Source organism: Pteropus alecto, unplaced genomic scaffold (genome assembly GCF_000325575.1).
Source record: "Pteropus alecto unplaced genomic scaffold, ASM32557v1 scaffold20, whole genome shotgun sequence".
NCBI classification, from domain to species: Eukaryota; Metazoa; Chordata; class Mammalia; order Chiroptera; family Pteropodidae; genus Pteropus; species Pteropus alecto.
Genome location: NW_006436298.1, coordinates 41,048,722 through 41,059,408, shown reverse-complemented (window position 1 = coordinate 41,059,408; position 10,687 = coordinate 41,048,722).

The following is a 10,687-nucleotide window of genomic DNA, read 5'->3' as shown; positions in this document are numbered from 1 at the left end:
GCATAATACCCTTTAGTTTCATCTACGTTGTCGCAAATAGTAAGATTTCTTTCATTTTTTATAGCCGAATAATATTCCTCTGTGTGTGTGTGTGTGTGTGTGTGTACTTGCATATGAATTGCCTGTTCATATCTTTAACCTACTTTTTTTAAATTGGGTTATCTTATTTTAAACTTATTTGTGTATATTAATGATTATCCATTTCAATAGCCTGAGGTCATTCAAAAACCCATAGATAATTTAGGGGATGGAATTAGGTTTTGTCAATATTGTTTTTCAGATAAGGAGATTTAGAGATAGAGAACTTTGGTAAGAAATAGTAGGGAAGGCCACACAAGTTCCTGGCTAAAGGTAATGGCGACATTCTTTCACCAGATAATTAATGTAAACTCATTTAGTCAAGAACATCTTTTTAAAAAATAATGAAATTGAACCTCATTTTTCCTTTAGAGCTCAATGGAATACTCTTTTTCATTTTTTGAGTGCTTTATTATTTAGGTTTTAGACTTTATTCTTCACATTTGAAATATTTATTCTTCACATGCCGAAATATACAAGATCAGCATAACACATCAGATATTTAAAGTTATTGCTTAGGCTTGTGACACTTGAACATTTGAATATTTGAATAGATCACTTTTATATATCCTGGTCTTGGATAAATCTCTCTTCCAAAATGAAATTCCACATCTTTCAAATTTGTTAAAGTAGTTAATTCAAAGCTATTAGCAACTTTCAGTAAAAAATATTATGCTCGTTCTAATTTGTTCATTAGACATGTTTCCTTTGGAAAATATTGAACAGTATAAACTATTTTTGAGACAATAAAAATTATGTAAGTATAAATATTATACATAGTGATATTATATACAGATATAGATGTATTAAAGTTATGAATAATTCTAGAATATTTGGCAGAGATGAATTTAGACTAAGAATTTCAGTACAAGTAACCTAATTAGAAATAACCTTTACAAAATATTTTTAGAAATTAAAATGTTGTCTTGTGAGATATTTAGCTTGACTTAATGCTTTGCAGAGCAGCTATTTTAGAGACAGACCTCCATTGATTAATATGATCCTCTTTTGAAGATACCAAATATGCACATTGATTTTTAAGTTCTCAGAAGAAATTTAATAAAATCTAGTACATAAATCTCCTTATGGAGATATTTGGAGATATTTGGAGATATTTCTGGTCTACTATTGATAAATTTATCTTAACTTGCTACTCAAGTAATGATGATAGGTTTGATAAATACATCACATGATCAAAATACAATTCCCTTTAATGAAATAAATCATCAGATTTCTGCAAGGGTATTTTTGAAGAGGTGAGATCATATAACAAATACAGTTTTTCAGTAGTTTAATGACAGTGTGCATTTTATTTTTAATATTTCACTGAAAAGAGAAATATTTTAATGTAAATGCAGAAAAGTGAAGACTGTTTTCTCCCTATTTCTAGTATAAAATTCATGCTATCTTATGAAAAACAATATATGCCTTCTTTGAGCTGACTCATGCAGAAAAAATTATGATGGTTTATATCAATAGATGAAGATAATTCATTGGAGTCTTGATTATTAATTGAATTACTGAGGATCCTTCTAATCAAAACAAAACAAAAAAATACCACTCTTCAACTATCACTGATTACAGTCTGGAAATTATTTTCATTATGATTTGTTTTTATTAGTTAATGCAATACAAAAAGTTATCTTGAGTTTGGAGGAGCATGTAATTTCAAGGCCAAACATTATTTCTGGCACGTATTCTGTGAATGTTATTTGGTTAGAAGGTGATGTAGCATAGAGAGACAGGGCAAAGGAATATGATACTTTAAATGTACATCTCAAACTTTAATATATTTATGAATTACCTGGGGATAAGGTCTAGCGGGGTGGAGACCAAGATTCTTTAATTATAATGACCGTCCAGGAAGATATTGATGCTCGTGGGTTGTGGACTACAATTTGAGTAGCAAAGGTTTGGAGCCATACTATGCATTCTAACACTTGCCCAAATGGAAACACGGATAAATTAGACTGTGCCTTCATTTTCTAATCTGTAAAATGGGATAACGATAAATTTAACTCATAGGGTTATTTTGAGGAGTGCAGAGTAAGTACGCAAAAAAACCTCTTAATAATCCCTGTCCAGTAGTAAAAATTTTTGAAACATCATTTTAATTTTTATTCCTAATTGAATGATAATACATTTTGACAGGGAAACAGAAATCATTCTCATAGATTTAATTTTGTTTAAATGTAAAGATCTAAGAAATGATCTAAGAAAAGTTTTTTTGTTTTACAGTCCTAAGAGTTCAGGTTGATTAAGTGACAGAGGTAACAGTATTTTTTAGTCTCCTGGTAAATATTCTGGTGATTTTTTGCCACAACGCCATTATCCCCTGTAACTGACCTTTTAATTAAAAGTGTCTTAAATGTTTTTGAGAAATTTATACTTCAAAGTAAAGCTACCACAAAGATGAGTAAAAGCAAAGAAATAAAAATTACTCAAAGGCAAATCATACTCTTTGTCAGCTAAGAGTATTCCAGGTTTCCTGCAAAGTGATATAATAGCAATTCACTGTTCTATATTATTTTCTACAAAAATGATATAGTACTACCCGCAATATCTCTCCCACTGAATTTTCTTTGAGTAAAATGGAGAACTGAAAAAAATATATAGAATAGATGAGATTTAACTTCAGCATCCTACAGCCCATGTATTGTTGGTCTTTGTTGAAAAGAATGTTGTTGAACATCGGTGCATGGGATGATAGGACAAGTGGATTAGGACAAACATGACTCTTCTGCAGCCAGTGTATGCTACTCTGGCTCTGAGATATATCATGCCACTATTGGAAAAAGCATTTTTGTTTAAGTGCCTGAATAAACCTAAAGACCATAAAGAACAAAAGCTACTTCTTATTTTTCCTCACCTCTTTATAATGAAAATTGGTGTTCGCTCTCCAGAAGAAGTATTGTCTTCCTATTTTAAGTATTTTTCTCTTGTATAGCCTGGATAACTGGATAATGATTAAACAGTTAATAAATAACTACCATGGGTTATGTACTATATTAGGCATTGAGGAAGCTGCAGATATAGAAAAAGCAAAGTTTAGCAATCAAGGAAGTCATAGAGTCATAATCTAGAATAGAGTATAAGGCTGCTCACATACAGCTACAGTCCAAGGTATAATGCGATAAATATTACAAATGAAGAATCACTTATCTTCTGAGAAGGGAGACATTCCTGTCAGTGGACTCTTCTTGAAGGAAGTGATATGTAAGCTCTGCCTGGAAAATTAGAGAGAATGTTAATCTATAAGTACTTTAAAAGGCTAACTTTTTTTTTTTTTCACACCTATTATTAAATTTTAGAACATCTTCCTGTACTTTCTAAAAAAAAAAGATTTGTGCTATATTTGAGATCAGAGATACTATCAATGAAATATGTATTATCAAAAAACAATTTGGGGATGCCTTCTAATTAGTGCTCAAAACAGTTCTGTCTTATGATTGTTATTAACTTTGTATTTACAGATGAAGAAATAGTCTCAGAGAAATAAAATAATTTCCCCATATTTACACAAATAGAAAATAGCAGAGTCGAAGGTCAAACCAAGATCTATTGGTTCTAAATCCCATATTAAATTGTTCACTAATGTTGCCTCAATTTTCATTAACCTATTTCACAAAAGAATCACAAACAAGGGTTATCTCAATCATTGAATTTGAAGTAAGGTTACCCATGTTTATGTTTGGGCTGTGCTCTTGAACAAACTTGGTATGATCATGTATAAATTGTTAATTACTTTTGGACTTCATATGGTCATGGTATTTGTTACCTGCCTTGTGGCTGTTGGTAGAATAATGGGAAAACTCGATGCGATCCACCTTGCAATCTCAAAGCAATGTATAAATTATGCTTAATAGTTTATCAATACTTCATATCAAAGCTTAATTAACATTTTATTAAGGATTAATGATGACAGTAATGTTGATTAGGCTTTATGAAGCTTATATTTTTGTCTTAGAATGTTTCTGTTGGTTCGTGTGTTTAAATTAACATAGTTATTTCTATCTGTCCAAAATATATACAGTGTCAATTTAGAAGCAGAAAACCAACTGTAAATGGTACATAATACGCAGTTTGGAATAATGGTAGACATTTGGTTTTAAGTCCCACAGGCCTGGTTTAATTTTCAGCCCAGATACCCCCAGCTATATAAATTTAGTTAAATTACTTAACTTGAAATGTTTCCCTATTTACAAATGAGGATGTTAAAATATGTATTTAAAATTATTGTGAGCATCTGAGATCGTGTACATAAAGCACCTGGCATAGTGAGTGCCCGGTGAAAGGCAGTTACTACTGTAGTTGTTAGACTAATTTTTCATTTGATTTCCTTGAGTAGATGAAAACTTCACAATGACACGACAAAGGAGATAGCCTTGGCAAAGAGTATTTTATTTTCCTTCTGAAAATTTACTAACAACAGCAAAGTGATCACCAGGGCCAAAAAGTCACAAAGTCCACACTCTCAAGTCATTACTTAGTCCTTACTCTCTGTCAGTTGTGGGGAACATTAAATTATATACTGGCAAGAAAATGGGCAGTGTGCTCATGTGGTTGAGGTTCTTATTCCAAAACAATCTTACATTTAGGTACACAGATGATAAGATATTTTGTGCTCGTTATATATTAAACTCAGATGTCCTTAGAAAGTTTGTATATCAGTTAATTTATAATCCATAAGATTCATACTCTCTCAAAAATAATAGGAAAGGAGGTAATAATAAAACTATACAAAAGATTATTTTAGTGATTGCTCAGATAGGGACTCAAAATCATGAAATATGTAGTCTGTTGCAGACTGCTCAATTTTATTCTGGCTTTTTCTCTACAAGCTGTATGAGATTAGGTAACTTGACTTTAAATTTCAGCTTCTGCATCAGGTTAACAAAATAAAAATTAAATTAAAAGGTATTAACAGTTGCCTCTTAAGGTTGTAGAGGATAATAAGAACATTTACGTAAAGTGCATTATACAATGCCCAGCACATAGTAAGCATCCCAACATGCCATTATTTCTACTGTGGTCAGGAATATCAACCATAACAACAGTCCCTAACCTTTTGGGCACTAGGGACAGGTGCTCCTATGAGAATCTAATGCCTGATGATCTGAGGTAGAGCTGAGGCAGTGATGCTAGCACTGGGGAGCAGTTGCAAATACAGATGAAGCTTTGCTTGCTCGCCCACCCACTCACTTCTTGCTGTGAGGCCCAGTTCCTACCAGGCCATGGACTGGTACTGGTCCGTAGCCCAGAGGTTGGGGACCTTTGCCATAGACGACGGTGGGCACTGGGCATTGGCCCTGACTTGAATATTCCTTTGCGTACAATATAGGCATTGACTTTATTTGCTTGCCAATTTTTAAATCTTTCTAAAATAGATCAGAATTCATTTGGTTATTTGAAATTTCTGGTTCTTTGATTACAAACTGGTGTCAGTTTTCTATTTTTGTGTGTAAATGCCTCAGTTTGTTTTTAGTACTAAATTTAGAATATTTCACTAACTGAAGGCAATTTCCAACAGCAAGATCAACTTAGCTTTTGAAATGGACCCCTAATTTTTTACCTCTGGTTTCTCTGCATGCCAGAGTGCACACTTCCATGGGCAAATCTCATTTTCCCTTGAAAATTTGTAGGCATAAATTTGCAAGCCGTTTTTAAAATTTTGCTTCATTATGCCTAATCCTTTTTGGAATCATACTAAACTATTTGCTTCAATAATCTCCTTCAGTAACTAGTTCCATGGGCTAACTTGGTTTTATGCAGAGAAGCATTTCTTTTTATCTATTTTTAATTTCTTGCTTTTTAATACTAACATATCTTCCTAAAATGGAGCATCTAATTTATATTCTCTGTACCACTCATTCATTTTATAATAAACCTGTGTGTGATTGAAATAACATATGCATATATTAATATCTGCATTACTTCTTAATATTGAAATTCTATCAAAATATTAAGAAAATATGAAAATAGCATAAATAGTCTACAATTTATTTATAAATTGGACATTAAAGGCTCATTTGTAAGTTTGTCATTTGGAATATGGAATGGAATTTCCATAATAATTTAAGAAATAGTGATTAGAACATAGTTTAATTCAATTAGCTATATATTTATGAAGCACATACTATGTATCAAGCTCTATTTACTATCGTGGACATGATCTCTGACCTCATGAACTCTATAATATACTTGATAATAACGGCAACAACCAAAACAGCTACTATTTACTGAGAATTTACACTAAATACTACACTAAAAATCATATATAAAAATTTTATTTATCCTTCACAAGTGCCCAATGAAGTAGATGTAATTGTTATACTCATTTTATTAATGAAGAACCAAGGCTTGCAGATATTTACTGTCTTTCCTAAATTCAGAAAGCCTAAAAGTGGCAGAGTCACTTGAAACCAGGCCTGCCACACCTCAAAATTCATGTTCATATCCATTAGGTGATTGTTTGTCTTATGTTCCCACTTTTAAGCAACACTATTGGCTAGACAGATATACATAGACAAACTAAGTACCTAATCACTATGTACAGTATTGCTTTCTTCAGTATCATTTAGAATGTCAGTAATATGTCTGCCCAACATTTCTAAAAGTTAGCAGGGCCTCCTACCAATCTCAGGCTTAAAAATAAGCCCTGCTGGTCTCAGTACCAGCAATGATAGTAAGAGTGGGCATGCCAGTGGAAGGGAGTAGAAAGCTGTTAAGGTCTCACTTAAGGTCAGCTCCTGAAAGAAGGTTTGCCCTCCATATATAAATGGATGAAGAGTCCGGGACGCAAATATGGATTCGCTCAACCTCTTAGTCTATGTATACCTTCTTAGGTTGCTATTTTAGGAAGGAAATTGTAAATGGGAGGAAATTTAAGGAAAGAAACAGCTAATTAATGAAAGAAGTAAATTGACAGAAATTTTGAGACCATAGTATAAATGTATTAATAAAACAGCAAACCTTAAAGCAAAATAAAAACTGCCCTAAAAATATCTCCAAAGTCAGATGGATTTGTATTTTTTATTGAGAAGATATTTCCACTGCAAGTGAAAATCTCATGGCTTTCTAATTTTGACTCAGGTTCAAGATGTTTAAAGGTGCAGGGATTAAGAAATACAAATTGGTACCTACAAAATAGTCATGGGGATGTAGAGTACAGCATAGGGAACATGATCAATGGTGTTGTGGTCACTGTGTGTTGGGTAGGGGCTGGGTTTGTCGGGATGATCACTTTATGGGTTGTATAGATGTCTGGTCACCTGAAACTAACATGGTGTTGCATGACAACTGTAATTGAAAAATTTAAAAAATATTAAAAAAATAAAATAATAAAGTGGACAAGACAAACATGATGGGCTAGATTCCAAGAGATTAAATTAATATTCACATATATATGATAGCACAGAAAATAGATTAGGAGTAATTTAAACCTCTGTGCTGGAACCTTCATGGGTTAAATAGGATGGAAGAGTTTATGAAGCAAACCTTGATGCCTGCATACATTTTAAACTGGCAGAACAAATCTGAATGTTTTCCTCTTGGGGAGTAAATAGGCTTAATTTGTGGCCCCTTTTATTTATCTCTAGATTATACAAATTTATGATTCTGTCATTAGAAATTGTCTGAATAATTACTAAAGCATAAAAGCTGCATCATGATTAAAACATTAAATATAGAGGATGTTTATCAGAAAATTATCCAGATTTCTTTGAATTTATAATTCCACAAGAGTAGATTCCTTCTGAGATTACCTCCTGGGGAAAGCATGACTATCTCATCATAATAAAAGTCTTCCTCCTATGTTTACAAATTTGACTGATGTAGTTTTCAGAAAATCAGACAACTCAGAAGTTTTGAGAAAGACAAAAGTAAATGATGTTTGTAAAATGTCTTAAACTATTTTAACTATTTTTTCTTAAGAAAAATGTCTGAATTTGAAGTAGTTATACACATTTTTGTTGTTGTTGTTGTTGTTGTTGTTATAATGCTTTTCATGTATCTAACAAACTATCTCAAAAGACCAAATTAATAAGAAAGTAATTTTTAAAATGAATAAATTATTTGGCAAAAGTATTTAAACATTGAAAACCTGAGTCTATACCAGTAGTTAGTCTCTATGAAATTGTTTCAGATATTTTAAAACTCATGGGATTTTAAAACTGGACAATTCTGGAGATTATTCTAAACTGCTTATTTTTACAAATGAGAAAACAGACACAGAATTTATGACTTACCCAGATGATATAAATTGGCAAAACCGTTACAAAAGTCAATCTTTACAAATCTTAATTTATTGTTCTTTCTATGATTTTTTCTTCCCTTATGGTTATTCAATATAATTTTCCTTAAAATGAAAAAAAAAATAACTTCTGCATTTGCTCTTCATTTATAAGAGATACTAAATAGGGAACATACAGAGTAAACATTTTAAAAATATGGTAATAAAGTTATGTACATATGCTATTTTCTTATTGTTATGTATGAGGACACATAGTATTACTAAATGAGAAAATGACTGGCTTTGTGTAGATGGTCTGCCTCTATATTCTTTTCTGTGCATATTCTATTCTCTGTGCAGAAGTAATGAAAAAGATCAAGCCTAATTTTAATGTTTCCAGAGATTCTCTGATGGCTACCTGGTTGTCGGAGGTATCTTCTTAAAGCTAGCAAGTTTACAATATAAACTAGTAATAACAGAAAACATTCATAACCATGCTAACTCAATAGGAAAATAAAAAGAAAGAATAGGTTATCTAAATGCAGATAAAAGGAATTGGCCCTGTCTCTGCGGAGAGGCAGGGCATACTTCAAAAGTTGTTTTAGAACCAGCTAGTCTGATGACTAAGCCTACTGACCAGTTCTCAGCAGAAGACTTGGGAGAGAACCTCTGCAGACATCCAGAGCTCTTTCTGTGTGTAGCCCTCTCCTCTCCTGTACTGTGTCTTGACATTTCTAGGTGACTGAGAATTCCTGCACTTCTAACTCAGCATCCTAAATGCAAGAGGACGCTCTGGTTCTTGGGTTTCCTCTCTCTGTGTTATGAGATAGAAATAACTCCACACAATTAGATGGAGCCAGTTGGAGGGCTCAGCTTGTTTGTATTTTATGCTGCCTCATGTCCAATGTCTGAAAATCATGACTGCATAGTTTTGTCAGCTTTTTTTTTTTTTTTCCATTGTATCAGGTGAGAGAATAATTTGTCTCAGTTACTCTATTTTGGCTGACAGAACAAGAAGAGTGTCTACTAGTTCTTTGGACTTAGACCTGGCTAAGTCTTGGACATGAAATGTTTTCCTCATTCCTTCACCACATAATTCTCATTACTCTCACCAACCACAAAATAGCAATAGTGACAAATATCCATCTTTATTTTCTCATCCATAAATCTTACTCATTCAGCCTTTCAGTGGTGGGTAGCTATTTTATTTGCCTTGCCAGTTCATCTTGCGAAGTGTTATTTATATTCATTAGGTATTTTTAACATAATATTTTAACTTTCAGTTACAGTATAGAACATATTCATTACAGTAAATATAGCGAGAAAGGCTGAAATAAGGACTATACAGAACCCTAAGTCTGGAGGTATGAGGTATTGCAACATAGAAAGAAGAGAGAGGTATTCTTCTTAGAAAACTGTTCAGAACATAGAGAAACTGTTTGCAGTGTAAGTGGACTATTTGGAAACAACCAACCACACAACACAACTGATATTCCAGGCCTAATATGATTTAAGATTGTTTAGGATGTGTCATTTTTTTAAAAAGTCCTATATCTGTCTCTTTGCTTGAAAATTCTATCCCACAGGCCCAAACCACTGTGTTGAATTTCCCTACCTTCCCTAGCAGTAAATTCAGGTGAACATTTACTAGGTTTAAGTCTTTATTTTTCCTTTATCAACTCAAAATACAATTTGTATCTAATGTTCTCTCATCGCATTCTAAACAAGATTTTTATTTATCTCATATATATACATGTATATATACTTTCATGTGTTTAATTACTGAATAATAAGGTAATTAGTGTCTTTTTTATGAGTTTCAGGTATTCAATACATTGGTCAGGCATTTACAAACTTTATGAAGTGATCCCCCCAATTATTCCAACACCCATCTGGCTCTATACATAGTCATTACAATAATATTGACTGTATTCTCTATGCTGTACTCTACATCCCTGTGATTGTTTTGTAACTACTAATATGTACTTCATCCTTTCAGGTTTTTCACTCTGCCCCGCAACACCTCTTTTGTGTGGCAATCACCAGTTTATCTGTATCTGTGAGCCTGTTTTTATTTAGTTTGCTCATATCTTTTGTTCTTTAGATAAATGAAATCATGTGGTCTGTCTGACTTATTTCACTCAACATAATATCCTCTGTATCCATCTATGTCATTGAAAATGGTAAGATTTCATTTTTTCATCATTGAAATAATATTCCATTGTATATATGTACCATCTCTTCTTTAGCGAATCATCTCTTGATGGGCACTTAGGTTGATTCTATATCTATTCATTTCTTCTAAATTATCCAATCTGTTGACATAAAAATTCTTGTAGTATTTTCTTATAAACCTTGGTATTTTTGTGAAGTTCATAG